Source organism: Pinus tabuliformis, chromosome J, assembly GCF_031772625.1.
Source record: "Pinus tabuliformis cultivar Carrire ecotype Pingquan chromosome J, CPIR1, whole genome shotgun sequence".
NCBI lineage: Eukaryota > Viridiplantae > Streptophyta > Pinopsida > Pinales > Pinaceae > Pinus > Pinus tabuliformis.
In genome coordinates, this window is record NC_142295.1 from 1,244,832,106 (window position 1) to 1,244,854,250 (window position 22,145).

The window sequence follows — 22,145 nt, forward strand, 5'->3', positions numbered from 1 at the left end:
CCGTTGGGTTCAAACCTCGACACTAGGATCTTTAGCATGTTGGTTTGCTGTGTGGCGGAGTGACTCACTCTCAGTTTCTCACAACTGTGTAAAATTGAACTAGGAAAGGTGGCGGTTGGTAAAACAAAATTAGCATGTTTCCATTTTTGGAAACTTAGGTGAGGGTTATGTTGATTTGACACTGTTCGAATCATGAGGGAATGTGGATATAATTAAGCATATTTGATATGCAGGAAATTAGATAAGGTGGTGGCATCGATATGCAGCGAATTAGAAGTTATTTGTACGATGACAATGATTATCCTACACATTTCTCACAAGTTAGTCATGTAACTAAAAGTGTTATTTGTATTTACTATAATTTCCTTTAGGAAGCCTTTAAACCTACCAAGGCAGCGGGGATGGATTCCTATGCCAGGCTAAAAATACTTACTGTTTTCCATCAAAACTGTGAAATCCCATAATTCCACTCACCTGACACCTATTGACCAATTACTGGAACTTAAGGTTCCTACAACAAATATCAATTACTCTAATTGAAGTGTTATTCCACACATCCATATGCTGTAATGGATGCCAAGATCTAGTAAATCCTATAGTACACAAAAATCAGTCAAGTTACCAGAAAAAGATTAGTACTTTAGTTTGTAGATGATGTTCTTGCTTTGTGCTGTGATGTGATTTGAAATCCTGATGGTTGTTTTCCATCCAATCACTGATCTTGATCCTTAAATATTCCTACCATTAAAGCATGAGAGAACCTGCTGTTGTTAGTAGGATAGGGGTTGGTCAGAAATCTTGTAGTAAACTATCAAATCCATTCCAATCCGGTAGTCTTCATCACTAACCCTGAAACTTGTAATTTCTATTGTGAGATGAAATCAAGGGTCTTTAATCGTTTTGTGCAATCCATGTACAATCCCTTGACATGTGAATAAAGTTACTGAAGTCAAACATGTGAAGGAATCATTGGATTATAGGTCATTGTTGTATGATGTTAACCGATGAGAGGTTGCTCACCTTAATGACGATGAGTTCTAAGGTACCCCACTACATCTTGCAAGGTGTGAATAAATGTGCCATTGTCAAGTCACTTGCAAGATCCAATGAACAAGAGACATTGAGGTATTCCTATTGATCACTGGTGATAGAACCTACCATTAATGTATTCAAGCCTATAGGTATTGCAAAATAGTCTCTAACCTTTTTATCCTAGATAATGTGCTAGATTTGATGGGAAAAATGCCATTAGAAGGAGGGCCTTAAGGGATCCCTCCTCGAATAACATGAGAAGAATAAAAAATTTGAGGAATTATGATTTGGAAAAGAAAATCAACAACTTACATAAACAATGAATTCTTTCTACTAGAGATTGGTTTTCAAGCATATCCCGACCCAACCATTCCAAAAAGTGGTTTTCATAATTAGGCCTCTGTTATTTATTTTAATTGAAGAGAAGAAGTCAAGAAGAAAGAGCAGGAGTAGGAAAATGATTTTCCTCTCTCACCACTTCCATTCGATTATTTTGGTAAATATCTACTATAAAATCTTCTTTAGACATCGACTTCCATTAGACCTTCAACCTATACTCGTTCAGAAGAAAATAAGTATGATCTTCATCAATGGTTTTGATTAGAACTAATCCATTCTAAAAAAGAATGTATATTTCATAGGGTCCCAACCATCAAGTTGTGAATTTTCTTTTAAAATGTTTAAACCTTGAGTCGAAGAAGAGAGCCCAGTCACCCAACTAAAAATTCTTCCTTTGAATATATCTAGCATGTAATTTCTTTCTTGTTCCTATACCAACGTAGTCTTCTGAACCACATCTTGCTTGATCTTTTCTAGCTAATTTAACTACATACCCCTTTATTCACGTGCCTCAGTCAAATCCATTCCCACCTAGGCGACAACCCAAAAAATATTAATTTGAAACTCTATTGGAAGGAGGACTTTTTTCCCGTAAAACAATTCATATGGGGTAGATCCTGTGGTTCTTCTCTAGGTTTTTCCATAAGCCCAAAATGCTTCATTCAACCGGTTTGCCCAATCCTTGTGATGAATCTGCACTATTTTTTGAGAATGGATTCCAATACCTTGTTGGTGGATTCCACTTGACTGTTCACTTGAGGGTGGTAAGGGGTAGAGGTTCTATGATTGATTTTGTATTGCTATGTGATAAACCCGATAAGTCTAGATGTTAATTGTGTGCCCTCATCCATGATGCTTTCTCTAGGCATGCAAAACCTTGTAAAAATTTCTTCATAAATAAAGTTTGCTACTGCCTGTTCATTAGCTTGGGGAAATGCCTTGGCCTCAATTCATTTCGTGACGTAGTTAGTGCACACAAGAATATATTTCTTCTTCTTTGACATTGGTGTGATTGGGCCTACAAAATCCAAGGCCCACTTCTCAAATGGTTTGATCAATACTTGTGGATGCAATGAAATTTCCCTTGTCTACACTGGCTTCCCCATTCTATAGAAATAGTCACATTGTTGCGTGTATTTCTTAGCATATTTAAACAGGTTGGGCCAATAATATAAAGACTGTAGTATCTTGTAAGCTATTCGCTTGCTAATGAAATGACCTCCACATGGCTCATTGTGACAAGATTTTAATATTTATGGAATTTTTTCCTCCCAGATGTATCTTCGAATGACAAGGTCTACCATTGTGTGAAATAGATCACCGTTAATCCATGAATATATGACACTCCTACTAATAATTCTTCGTTTATCACGAGCTGGTAACTGTGAAGGATATTTTCTTGTTGCTAAATAATTCATGATGTAACCAAGGCAAGTGAGTAGACATTGCAAAAACAATTTCATAAGAGAATTTAACATCTACAAGGGTAATATCATTTTCATTATGTAACCTAGAAAATAAAAGCGGCCAGATTATCTTTACCAGGCTAGTCCATAGTTGTAACGTTAAATTCCTACAATAACAAAATCCATCTTGTGATCCTTCCATTGGTTACCGGTTTGTGCATCAGGTATCATATAACTATGTGGTCATTGTGAAAGAAGAATTCATACCTCGTAATGTAATGCCTAAACTTATTTATAGAATGCACCAACGCTAAGAATTATTTTTCTGTCACAATGTAGCTCATCTCAGCAAGGGTTAGATTCTTACTAGTGTAATAAATGACATAGTAACTATTGGGAACTTTAATTATGAGTTAAATTACTTAGCATTAAATTATCAATGTAGGTTCATATACTTGTGAAGTACATTTGCACAATATATGCTAGGAAATCAGCTTTCAATTTTAATTCTAAAAGAAGAATTCTAATAGCAAGGAATGAATGGTAAACCTATGCAAATGAATCAAAAGAATGTGATGAAGTGAAAATGAAATCTTAATCTATAAAGAAATTGAATTTTGAAGATTGCAAATGAAAGGAAAATCTATGAGATGAAATCTAGTCAAAGGACAAACACATAATTTTGATGGAAGTAAAGAAATGACTATTCTTGAAGGCAGTATAAAGAAAATGAAATATTGTAATTTAGTGAAATAAAAGACAATCTATTCTAGGAAAGCAAAGAACTTTTAATCTAATGAAAGAAAATACACTTATGCCAACTAAAGCAGTAAATCTAATCTAATGAAAGCATTTGAACTTAATGTATCAAAGCATGAAATCTTAATCTGTGAAGACATTTGAAATTTAATATATGAATGCATGGAAATATTTAATCTAGGAAAGTAAGTAAATATAATCTATGAAAGCTTGTAAATTTAATCTATGAAAATGATGCCATTTAATTATGAAAGCATTGAAGACTGTAAAGAAATTCATAAACTCAGTGTGTGTTCAAAGCTTAGAGTTCATTCATAAATTAAAACCATGATTTGCCTAAGAATGCTTGTGCAAGAAAAATATGCTATGAAATAATTTATTTGAATGAAATTAATGTGCTTGATTTGCAGAAGAACATAAATGGAATGATAAACAAAGAATTTAATCAAAAGACTTGAAATAAACATTGCATAAAATGAACATAAAAGAAACTAATCTATCTTGCAAAACTGAAACATTAAAATACACTCGCGCTCATCAGGTGGCCATTCTAAAGTGCACAAGAGGTGGAAAGTTTAGGAAGCTACTGATCATACACCAAATCTCATCATGAAAGCATAAAAATATCAAAGGATTACATTAATTGAAGTGCACCTCAATAGTATTCATAACATCAAGTACAAGCATAGACAATTCTTATCATTTCAAAACTTAAGACACCTTTTGAATGGGGAAGGCACTCCTATTTATACAAAAACTAAGATAACTAATTAAGAAATGTTGGCACTGACTGGTGTTAGTGCAAGAATTTATTTTTGTGGGGTGTTGCCCTGAGGAGGGGCTACATGAATAACACCTGCTGATGGGATACCTGAGTTTGCCCACATGGCCTGAGGGGTTAGATACCAAACAGGTATCGCTAGAGCCATATTGGGAAATGTGAGTGTTGGAATGACTTGGTGTCAGAAAAAACTAGGTGGAGGGTATAAGAAGGGTTTTTGGGTGATAGTATATGGTGGGAATGTAGAGTAATCAATTGCAACACTTGTGGTGTCTGGAACTAGTTCTTGACTCGGTGGGGTGTTTGATGAACTCATCATGCACACCGTTGTCGAAATGTCTCCTAGAAATGGACAGTCTCCAAGGTATGTACTGAGGAGCATTGATGGTTTAAATTTTCCAGGTATGAATTTAGTGTAGGTTGTGGTAAACTTAGGAGAAGATACGATGAAAGGTAGCGTGCCATAAGGGCCGATTAATGTCTTCTTGTAGTATGTAAGCTGGTCAACTGTAACAATTTTTCCTAGATGGAGGAACATAAATATCCTGAATGCAAAATATGCCATTGCCTTCATTACATACATATAACTTCAGACAAGAAGGATATTGTAATCCAACTATGTATCTAGGACTTTGATGTCAATGAGCACGGTTTACTGGCAAGTTGTACTGACACGTCCTGTAATAGGCCAACATGGGCGGAAGGGAACCTGTCATATGCTTTGAGCGTGATGTCATATGGTTTGAGTTCTAGAGATCCGAGTTTATGCCAAATTATTTTGGACATAATACATGTGGATGCTTCTTCATCAACTATGCAACAGTAAATGGTGATATTCCGTATTGTAACCGGGGTTTGGAAGGCGACTATCGATGGAAGACACAAGGTAGCTTTATCCAAATCAAAAGGAATTAAGTGAAAATTGATATGGTTGATTGATCCTAACATGGAAATTAGGGCTTTCCGTTGGGTTGGGCACATTTGGAGTTCTTCCAATGTTGACATGGATGATGGAGATTGGGCTAAGTTGTCGACTATGTTGTAGCTATGAGAAACTTTTGAGTTATGTCCTGTTCGTCACAAAGGCCCTTTGACCATTTTAGGCATGGGTTATATATGTTGTCGAGGGATCATCAACAGTGCTATAGGGGTTGTAGTGGTCGAGGTAGATGGGTTGGTTTCTGGGAGAGTTTTGTAATATCGATTTCGTGTCTGCAGGGAGAATGTCTTCCCCTGCCATGTAAATGTCGTGACTTGAGTTATTCTGGGAATTCCCTCTAGGAGGGTTCTAGTGTTTTTAGGAGGGTTCCTATTGAGTATTAACCACTCCCTCATAGGGGAAGGGGTTCTGGATTACTGAAGTTTGTTGGTTTTTCCCTCCTTGGCCACTAGTTTCTTTCATCCTTTCAACTCAGGGAGTTGAGGAAAATGATGGGTATAATCACTGTATAATGGTTTTGATTCCGGTTGGGGTTGCCCCTAGCCGGTGCCCACAGAGGTTGTTTTTGATTGTTTCCCCCCTGGTCAGGCTCTCCCTTTGGCTTTCTCTTTGATTTTTTCTTAGCAGTGTTAGGTGGCTTAGCTATGTTCAACTGTTCAAACGATTGCTGTTGTTGAGTGAGAGAGGGTTGCACTAGATTAACCCCTGCATTAGCATGTGTTGGTGGGTTATTCTGTTGGGGTGTGGGGAAAGGGAAATACTGATTCCCTTATCCCTGACTGACATATGAGTTTTGGGAAGGGGAAATTGCTTCCACATTCCTAGGGGGGTATTGATTTCCTTGTGGGGGAGGATATGGACCACTACACTTGGGAGGGTATTGGCTACCATGCGTGGGCTGGTATCAGTTGATCTATATTACAAGATTATGCATAGTAATAGGTTGACTAGGGTAATATCTTGTGTTGTGTGGTGGTGGTGTTGCATGTGTAGCACTGAATGGTTTGCCACTGTAAGTGTATCTAGGGTACTGAAAGGTGTTTCCATGTTAGTTTTAGGCTATGGTTCCAATCAATCCATCGACAACATTGGATGCACCTAGTGTGTCTTTTTTTAAAATGTTGTATGCGGGGGGTGTCTGGAAGAGCATGATAGAGGTATCCAAACTGTGTGTATATGAGCTATAATTGTTGAGATTTCCTAATGGCCTATTCCTCATTTTGTGGGGATGAATTCACCACATCCTTTGAGATTCCTGACGTGAGAGATCACAAAAATAGGTCGAGGAGGAGTTTGGATTTTAAGTGTGCTTTGCACAAGCTACGATGTTGCCACCATTCATGGATGTAATCCAGTATGTGTGTAGTAGGTATTTGTTTGACGTGGGTAATGAGTTCTAAGAGCGAGTCTTGACGGACTGGGAGCTGGAGGAATGTAAGGAATGTTGTGGCTAGGGAACTAAAGTTCCCATGTGACCCAGAAGGTTGGTCTATGTACCATTTTGTTGCAGGCCCTATGAGGGTGTGTTGAAATAGTCACAATCGAATAGTATTGTCTATAATACTATTGGATGAACACCAAAGGTGAAAGGTCATGACATGATTTCTTGGGTCTTCTCCTTGTTTCCCTTCAAATTTTGGAATGTCCGAAGGGAGCTTGGTGGGCATGGGTGGCCAATTATGGTCATGTGTAATTGGGTCATTGGTTAACTTGCTTAAATTAGGGAGATTTAAAGAAGCTAAAAATGAGACTTGTAAGTTGTCCATCATTGCAAAACAATTTTGAACATATGTATTTAAAGGGGTTCCCTAATGAGAATGGTTACCTTGGTGAGAACTGCGTGGACTCCTGGGAAGGGAGTTGTGTGGGATCCCCTAAGGGGTTGCATGAGGGGTCCCTTGAGGTGTAGTGAATGGGTTTCTTTGATGAGGAGGGGTCCCAATCAAAGTTGCACCCATAAAGGAAGATCTTATAACGGTGGCTGTGTGGTGTCTTCTATGCTTAAACAACAAGAGACCAAGAACACCTCCTGGTAATGGAGGGAGGTTTTGAAAATGTCTAGATCAATGAGGAGCTAGGGGGTCCCCTATGGTGTTGAGTAGAGTGTGTGTTACTTGGTGTGATGAGGGAAGGAGGTAAGTATCAAAGAAAGAAAATCACATAAATAAAACAAAGCAAAAATAAAATGATTACTTTCCCTTTAACTTAGGCTATGTGATCAATCAAACAAAAAATGGTTTTCATTTGTTTTTGTGTATGATAAAAGATACTATAAATACCTATTCGCCATTTCCACTCTCAAAGTAACTAGGACTTGCAAATATATCTTCTGATGGGTACTGGGGCAACGTATTGAAAGAACTAGCGACGCTTTCCAACAACCAAAGAATCAACCAAGGTAATAGATGAGGCTTTAGTGCTGCCTGCACCTCCACCTATAGGGATGGATGCCCTAATTTTGGCCACTAAGATACCTTCGACCCAAGGGAGCAGTTGAGTCTTTAGCTTCTTGGTAGTCAGTTACTAGTACTGAGCACTAGACGGGTTGGGTAGCCCCAAATAGTACTGCACATAATTGACCTAAGACGAACCCTTTCTGAATCAGGTCTCTAACATGCTCAGGTAGTCTTTTCCATGGGATAATGAAGGATTTAAGTACCCTAAAAGTCAACTTCTATGTTTCAAATATGTATTATGATCATGGCGCCTTATGGGATGCCTACCCCAATGGTCCTAACGTGGGGAATTTAGTTGGTTCAAGTTATGGTTTATTTTAAGAGTCTTGCTTTCCTTAGGGTGTGAGATGTAAGCCAAAACAAGCTAAGTACAAAAAGCTTCGAAAATTGGATGCCTTCTTATACAAATCTTATAAAAGATTAGTGTGTGATGTGTAATTCGTGTGCAAGTGGGAAAGTGAACATTCAGAATATGATAGGATGTGGATATGTGATGATCCTTTCGATATACTCCTAATTACACTAAGTTTTGATTTTTCCTTGCATGAAAAGGAAATAATGCACGAATAATGGGACACTCTTTTTCCTATTACACTATGTGAGTTTCAACAAAGGGAGATGGAAACTTAAGTGCTTTAAGAAAGTTTTCATATGCAATCCCAGGTTCATCTAGGAGACGCAAGGGAAGTAGAGATTACTTAGTTTTTGTAATAACACTTAATCCTAGTGCCAAAAATAAAGAAAAATAATTTCTTTGGTTAGTAACAAGATTTGTGGATGATGGGACACTTACTCCTTTACTAATTAAGCTATGTGAGAAATGTAAAAAAATAAAAGATAATATAATTACCCTACTAATTGTGATTAGTAAAGAAACTAAGTAATCTAAACTGACTAGAAAAAAATTGCAGAGGTGAAGGCAATTCACTAAAGGCTGCCAATCACTCGAGAAAAGTGAAATTACAATGATTTTTATGCTCTCTATAAACTATACAGGTTTTACTGTGCACAAATGCACCTGCACATCTGTTTGAATAAAAGTCACGCATGCACGTCTGTCTAAACGAAATCGATGTAGTCAATAAAAAAAAATGAACAGTCAAGATTTTTGATCGACAACAGGTCCAACAGGTTTTGTAAAAATTGCAGAGAGATGTTTAATTCCCAGTGAGGTGATAATGTAGAGAGAGGGTCTTGCAAACACACGTTAGAGTAAAGAAAAGAAACCAGTGGAGTCACCAATTATGTAGTAGTATTTTTGTAGCAATGGGGTACCAAAAGACACCTCCTTAGCAGTTGGTTGTTCCCTGCAAAGAAATATAGATAGTTTGGTTGTTGTTAGTGGACAAGCATGAAGAAACAAATCATTGCAAATGGTGAAAACAATGCATATACAAACATAAACTAAAACAAAGAGATAAACACATAAATAATTCTTAATGAAGAAAATAAGTCAACAAAATTATGGAAAATGGCTCCCTTTATTGAATTTTGGTGGTAGAGGATGAATATTAAACAATTGAAGAGAATTATTTGAGATATGGTGCTAAAAAATCCTTAGCAAGGAGGTTCCTTTCCTCAATCTCTTTGCAAGCTTCTCCTCTCTATCAAAGAAGTATGAAGACTCTTCCAATGGTGGAATCTTCTTGCACTAGAATGATGGATTTCTGAGAAGCAATTTGGCCAACATACTAATGCTCTACTTCTTCTGCTTCAACAATGAAATGTAGGATTGCTTTGATAAATTTTTTTCCAGCATAACATTGTCTTCTCTTTGGTTCTCCAATGGCCTGTTTATATAGAATTTTTTGAATCCCTCTTCCCTCTCTTGGTTCATGAATGAAAATGACTTATGAGTAGGACAAGAGGATTCCTTTGAGGGTTGCATATCTTCAGGGTGACTCAAATTCAGTTTTCCTTGACTGGAACATGTCAGGGAATCATCTTCCAAGTGTGGGAAGTGGTCCCAAATTTGCTGAGTCAAACTTTTCTTCGACCGTGTGGCTTTTGAAGGAAAAGCCACACAATTGTAATTTAATCCTTTGGATAAGCTGAATAGTCCATGTTTACACATAAGGCCTTTGGAGAATTTAAATTTTTTGAACTTCATAATGTCTTCAGCTGTAAAATATTCACTTGTATGTTCTATTGGATGACTTTGGGCATCTTTTGGATTGTACAGATGCGTGTTTGATTTTCTAGTGTTAACATTGTGTTATAGCAGCTACAACCACCCTCCAAAATTTTTCCTTAGCTTCGTTTTGGAGCCTCCCTACCAACCATCCTTAGCAGCATGTATTGCACTGTCAAGTACACAAGCTTCAATGGTTTTATATCAGATTGCAAGCCTGTGCATGGTAGCTTGTTGCATCCTCCTCACAGGCTATTTCTCTAGACTTGGTCCAGCTGCAGGCTGAGCAACTCCCTCAAGAAATTGCACAATTCTGGAGGGGAACCAACCTTCTCTCCAGAAATTGCACAATCATGTTTTGCAGCCTACCAAGCTCTAGAATTGCACAATTCTTCCTGTCAAACTTCACTGGAAAACTGCGCAATCTGTCCCAGCAGGGCTGCTCAACGTAGAAATTGCATAATCCTTCTAGGCAGCCAATTCAACTCCCTCCTAGAAATGCGCAAATTTTCCCCTCAGTCAAGCAGGTTGTTGTATGTGCCATTGGGTTGACCGGTTCCACATGGGATCAAGAAAACTTGACTTGCATGCATGGGATGATTTTTCCCAAAATAGAAAAAATCAACATGCAAAAGGAATCCCTAGATTTTAGGGATCTATTTTTAGCGGCCGAAGGTTACATGGAAAGATCATTTTAGAGTCTTTACTCCAAGTGTCACTTTTTCCTAGATTTGTGGCATGCGCATCATGAGCCTCAAACTTATTTATTCAACGCTTCAGAGCTCACTTATTCACATCGATCTTGGAGCTCTGACATCCCACACCACATCCAACAGTCTTTGACACATCCAACTCAACTATTTATGGGTAAGTCCTCTTAACTTGTCTTTTGCAACATTTCTATCGCTTTTTATGTTTTGCCTTGTGTGAGTGTTGTTTGCTTGATTTCTGTGAATGCTTGCTGTCGTTTGCATGCATATTAGCTTGTACTAGCACCGTTTCAGTTTTCATTAGCATCTCACTGTTGTCACATGCATGACACTGTTTTGCACGAACGGTCGCCAATTCGACGACTTGCTTCACACACATGCATGTTGTTTTGTTTCCTGAATCTTTCATTCACTGTTTGCATGCACGATCATTCACTCCTGCTTACACTCAGTATCGCCATGCATTCACATTCACATTTGCTTTTAGTTGCCCATCAGTGGGTCTAGGCAGCCTTGGCCTGGAATTTGCCTCACCAAGAAATCATTGCGTAATCCTGAGAGGGAAGGATTTGACTTCCTCTCAGAAAATGCACATTTCTACCCAGTGACTATCCTCCAGTATTGCATTGCGAAATTCTGAGAGGCAGTGACTGCTGCCCCAGAAAATTGCGCAATGCAATCACTGGGCTTGCAACTCTTGCTAACAGAAATTGTGCAATGCGCAATTCCAGCAGCCAACAGGCCAACCTGGATTACACATTGCGCAATTCCGACAGCCAGCCAACCTCCCAGTAGCCCGGAATGCCTTATGCGCAGTTCTGGCAGCCAGTCTCTTGACCTCCCAGGAAAAAATGCGCACTCCTTTCCAGTCAAACCCGAGGTATGTTGCATGTCGTTCCTTAAGTTTTATTTGGTTTTAGCTAACATATTTCTTGCCATGCATGTCGCTATGTCTCTAGATCTAGTAGGTGTTCGTCTGCCTCTTAGCAGTTCAGGATCAATGGCCTCCAAGAGAGCAGGATCAAAGGACATTGACAGAAGTGCAACTGGAGCAACAATTGAGCAAGTGTCTACAAGCTTGTCGATTTATGAAGACACCAAGCTGATTGTAGACAAGGACATGAAGCTGAAATGGTAAGAGGTCAATGATGCATTCGCAGACACATTTGGGGAAGATCTCGAAGGCTGCCAGGTCTATGTGAACATCCACAAGTTCGGCTTGTACCAGATTGCATGTAGGTATCCTGTGCTCCCATGCACGGACATGATACATAGGATCGTCTCGCACACTAACCCTGAGATGATGACTTTGAGCAGTGTCAGCGGGATGGAGAATGGGACCTTTAGGGCACAGGATTATGAACAGATGAATCATATGTTGAAGCCAGTGATCACCATGGAGACACCCTTCAGCATACCCAACAATAATGACAACTCCATAGATATCCTGAAGAACTGGGTGAAGGAGCCGGCCAAATTCAGGATGACACCCAACCAGGTCTACAAGGCAAAGATACTGTGGAAGGCGTATCAATACTTGGTCATCTTTGCATGTCGCTTGTATGGCCAAGAGAGCACGAAAACCTTCTCACAAAGTTGGGTGATTGCGTTGGACCAACTAGCCAGAGAAGGAAAAGTATGCAACTGGTCTGACATGTTGGCTCACCAGCTGAAGGAATAGGTAACAAGAGCTTCACAACTGCCCAAAGGTATGTAAGAAGAAATATACATGCCCACTTACATCTTGGATGCAATCTGTGCCCGTTAGGATTTCCTGGGCTTGAAGTGGGCATGGACATCGACGAAGACCTCTATGAACACTTATTATAAGATGTTGTCTGAATGCAGCTTCAGAGGAGTTATCACACAACTGTCTGATCATTTTGTCACCCCGATGTACAAGATGATATTTGAATAGGATCCACCCTGCATGTCGAAGGCTGTTAAATTATGGTATGTTCTATGCTTAGAGCAATTTAGTTATCTTTCCTTTTATCACATGTACATTAAGTAAAGTGCAGATAGAACATTTAAACAATCAACAGAAAACAAGCCAAGACAAGAGACACAAGATGTAGTGGCTAACCAGGGAAAAACCCCAATATGGGGAACCCTTTGATCAAATCTTCTTTTATCTTCAATAATTCAGCAGAGAGAAATAGTACAAAAGTCTGATTTACATCAGCAGCATCAAGGACATTAGCCCTAAACTAGGGCAGCCAATATGTGCCAAATTGGAGGTCGGATCACCTTGATTCCTGTGCCAAAAAATGCAGCCTTCCAAAGAGAGTCAACTTCACCTACTGCGCAGTCTAAAGAGAGAGAATGCTGGTCAACGCTGGTCAAAGCTCTGATATGCAGTTGCAGCCCTAAAATCTGTGTCCCTTTTCCACATGTGTGAGAGATAGAGTCCTTTCTGTGCAGGAGAGAGAAGAGACTCTTTTCTGCGCAGGAGAGAGAGAGAGATGTGATGAGAAGTGTGTGTGCAAATGAGGAGAATGCTCCTTGTATTTATATGTAGAACGTTGATGATGAATATATGCGTCTGTTCAGCTTCTGAGCCTACATAAGTTGCTGGCCGACTTTGACAATTAGTCCATAATCTAAATAAATTCATATCTCCATAAATACTTATAGGGATCGGATGATCTTTAGATTAATCCTACACCTCTCGATGAGAGGAATCCAAGAAAAATATAATCAGCCATGAATAAGGTGACCCACATGAAGTTTGGCCCTAGTTACCAATTTTAACAAAGGCAACAATGGAGGCACTGATTGATATATCAGATTGGTATGCCTCACCGTCGGGCACCTTCATACAGATGTACAACACGGAGAAGTCTTCACATGTTCTACCAAAGTTTTCCTTGGACAAACTCGTTACGTAGGAAGTATCATATCACAGCTCTGCAAGATTGTCAACTAGACTACTCGGGAAGAAGAAGGCACCTTGGTCTGCTCTTTCGTTGTGGATCAGGTTGTACGAGATACAAACTTTCAAGCATGCGGATGTCGAAGCAGAGGAGATGAAGAAATATCCATTCGACCTCAAAGTTACAATCCGTATGACTTGCATTTATTGTGAAAGACCACTGCACGAGAGTACAATTTACTTGGATCTACAGGGCATGTCATTGGGTGGAGGAAGGTCCATGGATATATTGTTAAAGCTTCTCGAGACCCAATGAACCGGTCAGCCTCGCTTTGGAATGATTAGCGAAGTAGCATCCCAAAGAGCACCAATTGAAGCAGTAGAAGAGGTAAACATACCAGTGCACGGCAAGGGAAAGAGGAAGATTGTCGACAACATGAAGGAGGAATAGAGTTGCAAGTTCTGAGCATACCCACTCGTGCAGAAAGAAGCTTTGGCAATAGAGGCAAAGAGGCAACAACGTGATAAGAGGAAAAAGCAAAGGCAGAGAGAAAAACGGAGAATGGAGGAAACAAAGAAGGATTTGCATGAGTTGAACGAGCAACTCCGGAAGGAACAGGAGATGTGCATATAGGAGAAGGAGCCATAGTAGGAATAGGTATAGTAGGGGGCGCAACATGTACAGACAGATGAAATTATGCCCATACATGTAGTCGACTCATCCGAACAAATGGCATCAGCTAGACAGGGTGAGCCATCGCAAGAGTAAGACTTTGCTCAAGAGATTGAACAAGCACTTAAGCATATGGATACAGACATGGAGCAATAGGAGTTAGAGAAAGACATCGACCTCATGCCTCACCTATAGGTTTTAACCCCGTACAGAAATTACCTGCATATGAATTCTAAAACACAGAAAATAAACAATGTGAGAGCATAACACATAAAACACATATACATAGAGATTTTCCCCTGGATCCCAAAACCGAGACTATCAGATTGATTTTCATTTTTTTCCTTTCAATGTTACAATACATATTTATACATAATGAAGCATCCAATACCATGGACCAAAAACCATTGCGTCCAAAACCATGGATCGAAAACCATCGCGTCCAAAACCATGTGCGAAAAACATGCACAAAACCATAGGTAGGTATGCCCAACCTAATATAGGGTCCAATTTTTTTTTCCCTAAGGTGCTGCCCTAGACCCCGTAGAGGGGGGCTACCCATTCCCCTCAAACCCCCTGTGATCCCCCTACTGCACAATCGGCGCAACGAAGGGGGGGGGGATCCGGCCCCCCTCTAACCCCCCAGTTAACTACGTGGGCTAGTCGTGGAAAGAATATAACACAACCCAACATTCTCCCACTTTTTGTTTTCTTTCCATAGGGGGCCATAGGAGAGCTTGGTCATTTATCCAGCCCTGCAATGCCCATTATTTCTCTACACCAAGAGAACTTCTTAGAGCTCACAGATTTTGTCAATGCATCTACAATATTCTTCAAAGTGTCCACCTTTACCAGCAACACCTTTTTGTCTTCTATCAAATCCCTCACAAAGTGATACTGGAGATCAATGTGCTTTGTCTTTGAATGGTAAGTAGGGTTCTTTGCCAAGAAAATTGCACTTTGGCTATCACAGTCTATCCTTATAGCTCCCTGTACTAACCCCATACTTGAACACAATCTCTGCAACCAAACTTCTTCCTTGCTTGCATGAGTGGCTGCCATGTATTCTGCATCTGTAGTTGATAGTGCCACTACATATTGTTTCTTACTCATCCAACTAACTACACCTCCAAATAGGTTAAACACATACCCACTTGTAGATCTTCTCTGATCCAGATCTCTAGCCCAGTGCGCATAAACAATGCCACAGATATCCAAAAATCTGTCCAATCCTGATCTTCCTTGGTAGCACAAACCATAATCACTAGTGCCACGCAAATACCTAAAAACCTGCTTCACTGTTGTCTAGTGCTCCTTCGCTGGTTTTGACATAAACCTGCTCAATACTCTCACTGCATGTGCAATGTCTGGTCTAGTACAAACCATCACATACATCAGGCTACCGACTGCACTTGCATATGGAACACGAGACATGTCCTCTTCCTCTTCTTGTGTCTTCAGACACTGTTCAGCAGATAACTTTAGACCTACATGAATAGGAACCTTCACCGGTTTACTATCCTACATATTAAACCTCTGCAATATTGTCTCGCCATACTTCCTCTTTGCCCAATCTCTTTTAATTTCCATGCCCAAAATATAGTTTGCAGCACCAAGATCTTTCATGTCGAATTTGGAGCTGGATATTTTCTTTGTCAATTCCAACCAACAACATATCATCCACATACAAGACCAGATAAATAACAGGGTCACCAATTAATTTGAAATACACACAGTGATCTGCTTTGCTTCTGGTGAAGCCAAGTCCCCATATAAATGTATCAAATTTCTGATACCACATCCTTGGTGATTGTTTTAACCCATACAGAGACTTATTTAACTTGCATACCAGTTCTTTCTTACCCTTCATCACAAAGCCTTCAGGTTTCTTCATGTAGATCTCCTCTTCCAGATCCCGATGAAGAAATGTTGTCTTCACATCCATCTATTGTACCTCAAAATCAAAAGCCGCAACAATAGATAAAAGTAATCTAATAGAAGCTACCTTGGCAACAGGAGAAAAAATATCACCAAAATCAATTCTCGACCCCTGGGAATAACCTTTTGCTACCAACTGAGCTTTGTATTTCTCCACCTTTCCTTCTGCATTTGTCTTATTCTTGAACACCCATTTGCTGCTAATGGGTTTCCTTCTAGCCGACAACTCCACCAGATCCCATGCCTCATTTTTTTGCAAAGATGCCATTTCATTAACCATGGCCTCTTTCAAGAGTTTTCCATCCTCTGAATCTACTGCTTCCTTCATAGTTCTGAGATCATCATCAGTAATAGATAAAGAAAAATTTGAAAAAAAAGCAGATGGGCTATACCTTTCTGGCTGCCTTCTTTCTCCAACAAGTCTTCTCACACCTGGAGTTTGTGGCTCTTCATCTTCTAATTCCTCTTCTGCTATAGACTCTGATTCTTCCTGCTTTAGCTCAAACTCTATCTTCTCAGGTTCCTTTGGTTGGACTTCATGTTTAATAACATCTTTAACCTCTATGAACACCACATCTCATCTGTACACAACCTTCCTTGTTACTGGGTTCCAAAGCTTATAACCCTTTAAACCATCCTTATACCCAATAAAGATGCACTTTTCAAATTTACTATCCAATTTTGTTCTTTTCTCCTTTGGAACATTTACATTTGCATCACATCCAAATACCCTCAGATGTGAAAGAGAGGGTTTCTTACCAGTCCATAACTCTTGTGGAGTCTTAGCCTCCAACGCTGATGAAGGTGACTTGTTGACCAGGTAACATGCAGTCTCCACCGCCTCTGCCCAGAATTCCTGTCCTAGCTTGACACCACTGAGCATGCTTCTTGCCCTTTCCATCAACGTCTTGTTCATTCTTTCTGCAACTCTATTTTTCTCAGGTGTATATGGAGTAGTCTTCTGCTGTGCTATACCACACTTCTTACAAAATTCTTCAAATTCCTTACTGCAAAACTCTCCACTGTTATCTATCCTCAGCACCTTTATCTTCTTCTCTGTCTGGTTTTCCACCAGAGCCTTAAATTATTTAAACCTGTCAAAGACTTCAGATTTCTTCTTGAGGAAATATATCCATGTATTCCTTGAGAATTCAACTGTAAATGATACATAGTACATAGACTTACCCAGTGATGGAACCTTCATAGGTCCAAACACATCACTGTGCACAAGCTCTAATATCTATTTCGCCCTCTTACCACCAAAGGGGAAACTCACCCAATTCTTCTTCCCATATACACAATTTTCAAAGAAATCAAAATCCAGAGAGAAATTACTCATACCTTCTACCATACCTTTACCATGAAGTATTCAAAGGCCCTTCTCTCCAATATGTCCAAGCCTTTGATGCCATAGCATGGTATTCTCTACAGAGACCATTAGATTTTCTCCTCCACTTTTAGGAACCACAGAACTGTTGCACCCATCAACAACAATGCTATGTTGCAGCTTATATAGAGTTCCAATCCGAACTCCTCGCATCAATACCAGTGCTCCTCGAACCATCTTGTAGGTATCCTTCTCGAACAATGCTTTTACACTTGCATCATCCATCTTGCTTACAAAAATCAGATTTCTGGCCAATGCAGGAATATGTAGAACACCCGGAAGTGTTCTTACCTTTCCACCTTGCAACTTCAACTTTACTTTTCTGTGACCAATGATTCTAGCCTTCCTATCATCCCCTAAGAAGACATCACCACCATCGTATTTATCATACTCACAGAACCACTCTCTATGGGGAGTGAAGTGAAAGGATGCACCTGAGTCAATCAACTATGCCTCATGATCTACAAGTGTAATTGAAGAAGCCAAGTACACATCCCCACCTTCATCCGAGGTGGTTTTCACCTCTACAGAAGGATCATCATCACATCCCTTTCCTTTGTCAGGAGCTTTAGATTTATAGTTCCTTTTGTAGTGCCCTTCCTTTCCGCATTTCCAGCAAACCACCTTTATAGGTTTTCCTGGAGATTTAGATCTCCCTCTAGATTTAGATCTCCCACTCGATGACTTATTTTTGTTTCTGTTCTAGGACCATCCTCGTACAGACAAGGCATCCCCATTCTGGCTCTCCATATTTTTCAGTCTCATCTCCCCCGTTAGTAACGATGAGACTATTTCATCAAACTGCAAGGCAGTTGCATTGCTACCTATTGCAATAACCAGACTATCCCACGAATCTGGCAGAGAACACAACAAATTGATGCACTTATCTTCATCTAAAATTTTAATATCAACAGATAATAACTAACTTACCACAGTATTAAATGCGTTCAGATGCTCTGTCACCGAGTCTCCATCTTTCATCCTTAGGTTATACAACTTTTTCCGTAGGAACAATTTATTCACCAGAGACTTAGATTGGTACAAAGTCCCTAATTTGTATCACAAAGCCTTCGCCGTAGCTTCCACTGATACATTCAGCAATACTGAATCTGAGACACATAATCGTGTTGTGCTCTTAACCTTTTGATCCAACTTCTTCCATTCTTCATCGGACACTCTCGTTGGTTTAGTATTTGGATCTACCGCGATCCATTGATCTTTATCCACCAACAGATCCTCCATCTTGAGTTTCCATAACTCAAAACTCTGACCATTAAATTTCTCGATCTCTATCTTTCCACTGCTCACCATCTTCTTTCACCACTAGAATCGATCCCACAGATCTCCCATTGAACAGGGTCTACCATAGGCCCAAGCGAAACCCCTCAGCAACAAAGGTGTCCCCTTGAAGCCAAAAAAACTTTGATACCAAATGTAGGTTTTAACCTCGTACATAAATTACCTGCATACGAATTCTAAAACACAGAAAATAAACAATGTGAGAGCATAACACATAAAACACATATACACAGAGATTTTCCCCTGGATCCCAAAAGCGGGACTAATAGATTGATTTTTCATTTTGTTCCTTTCAATGTTACAATACATATTTATACATGCCAAAGCATCCAATACTATGGAATGAAAACCATTGCGTCCAAAACCAGGGAAAATTTTAAGGGTTAATATTTGCCCATGGGCTAATTTCCTATACTTTTTACAAAAAAAAAAATTCGCTAATTTCCATTTTTTTTGTAAAAATGATTCGCCCAAATTTTATAGAATGAAATTATTTTACCCTAAAAATCGCCAAAAAATTATATATAAACTATATAAAAATATTATAAATTTGAATATTTTTACAAAAATATCTCCAAACATTTTATAGATGTCATATTATGGGCTAGTGGGATTCACCAAGGTTTCTAAACTTTAAGATAAATGTCCATCCTTAAAATTTTCATTGTCCAAAACCATGGACCGAAAACCATGACGTCCAAAACCATGTGCGAAAACCATGCACAAAACCATAGGTAGGTCCACCCAACCTAATATAGGGTCCAAAAAAATTCTCCCCGAGGCGCTACCCCGGACCCCGTAGATGGGGGCTACCCACCCCCCTCAAACCCCTGTGACCCCCTCGCTGCGCAATCAACGCAACAAAGGGGGGGCTCCGTCCCCCTCTAACCCCCCGGTTAAATACATGTGCTAATCGTGGAAAGAATATAACACAACCCAACATCACCACCAAGAGGTCGATCCACTAGCTTCACTAGATCCAGAAGCGGAGCAAGTCCCAAGTGACCAAGGAGACACTGAGATCCTTGGAGACAATCCAGAGGAGGAGATGCACAACATCTCATTCGATAAGTCCCAACATAGAGTTATGAAATCTCGTAGAGTGTCGACTACGGATGATCACACATCTCCTGCGAAGTTTGAGGAACGAGTGATTGTGTATGACGTGCAAAAACATCCAGCCACTTTGGATGATGCTACCAGAGCATATGCCGAAGCCAATATCTCAAGTGTTCATTTCTTGATAGCTGAGAATGAGCGAATGGCTAAGGAATTATAGACGGCCAAGCAGGGAGGAGAATTGGTTACATTGTCCACCTGAGCAAAGTTGAAGAAGGCTATACTGTATGAAGTATTGTCCCTTGACACAGTCATGCGGGTGTTTTATTCCAAGTTTGGTACCATGCATAAGGCAGTTGTCCATCTCAACGGTTGGCAACAACGATGTGCACGGAGGGCACTTATCTTATCAAATGTACATAATGCTATTGATTACATGCAAACATGGACAATGAGATACAAGGGAGCCTCGCTACACTTGCCTAAGATGATGAAGCCCAGAGCGGTCAAGTTGAAAGCACACATCCAGAGCCAGATCTGGAATTATGAAGATCTCCTGCATCTCATCACTAGTCTATAGGCTTCCCATGCACGTGCGTTCAGGAGTATGGATGTTTTTGAGCGAGCACATGAGATCCCATCTATTGGTACACTCACCCAGGTGAAGACAAAGGCACAGGTCCGACTAGAGCTTGACTCGTACTTTGACGAGTTGATCTGCATAGCCACCAGCCCATACTCGGCGATCAGTGTAGAGACCATGCACAAGTATGTTGCTGGTCTAGCCGCACTCAAGAAAATGATGCACATGCTATCAGACGAGTTGGATAGAGGAGCCCGAGCAGTGTACCCGGATGTTATGGAGGCAAGAGTTTGTTTCCAAAAATATGTCAGCTTAGAGTACATGAACACCATCGCGGACTATCGAGCTTGGCATCAGTTCACTACTGTCAACCACCATGAGGATGTCGAAGAGTTGGTCTTCCAACAGTTGTCCGAGTCATAGTGATATCTTGCATGGCTTTCTCAAGCCTATTTTGTCTCACATGGGTACATGTTCAGATTGTATGTAATGTCTTGTCGAGTGTAAGTTCAAGTGTCAATAGTTGGATATAATAGTCATTGAGTAGCTGAAGAGTCATGAGGGTAGATGAACTGTCACAAAGGGGAAGGGCCACCCAACCATTTGCTATATATAGTCCCTCATAACTAATTTTATAGGCTTTTGATTAGCCAAGCTTCCGATAGGAGTATCTTAGAGAAAGATTGGAAAATATTGTAACGAACCTTGGCTTCTCCACTGTGCAGAGCTAGTATATCTCTTTGGAGGAGAAAGCGGTTGTGGCTGTAAAGTTCCACTATTGGAACTAGTGGTTGGACAAGGATGTATTATATGATTGGAACTTACACTTATTAATATAACAGAGCTAGAACGTTTCATGCATATGTTGTATTGTATTCCAGCTATCTTGTTTACTCTAAATGATATATGTATTTGTTTCCTTACGCATGCATGCATGGACTATTCTGTATAAGTATGTATGAATCTTACTGAAATGTGATAATTGGTTTAACCATCACTTTGGATTGCTTGCTAACTTTCTTTCCATCTTGTGATGCATCTTCGCTCGTGTGTTCCCTTCCAAGCCGTGTACTATTACAGGTTTCCAAGGGGCGCACTCACCCCACTTTCCGTGTGTTAGAACTGTTCATGCACCTTCGTTGACTTGCCGCAGCTGTCACACCCGTAGATAGGGATATCTTACTTGCCTCTGTGCGAAACTGCGGTCAAGGCGATACCGTACGACCCACTGCTGAGACTCCTACACCAAACGGTCTGAGGTCTAATTGGGGCTTCTTACTGGGGAGATCCCCTAACATGTTGGCGGGCCCAGCACCGTCAACACATTGATCTTTGAAAATTCTTCTTGTTTCCCAAGGTTCTATTCAAAATCAACCCTTTCTTGATCATGTCTTGTAAAGGATTCACTATTTTGGCAAAACTAGGGAAAATATTTTAACAAAATCGATTTTAACTAGAAAAGATTGCATTGCCTTCTTGTTGTAAGGAGGTTCCAATTCGGTGATTACATGGGTTCTTTCTAGTTCTATCATTATTCTAAATTGGACATAATAAATCCTAAAAGCTGGCCTTTGTTTGATTGCAAATATAGACTTTTTTGGGTTTAGAGAAATTCCATATTTCTTGCATCTATAAAAAAATTGTCTTAGTTTATGTCTTGTATATGACCACAAATAAATTAATAATTCCTTTGAATGATATATCCATCACTATTTTAAAGATGGCTCCTACATTGATAAACCCAAAGAATATCTTTCTATATGTATATGTTACCTAC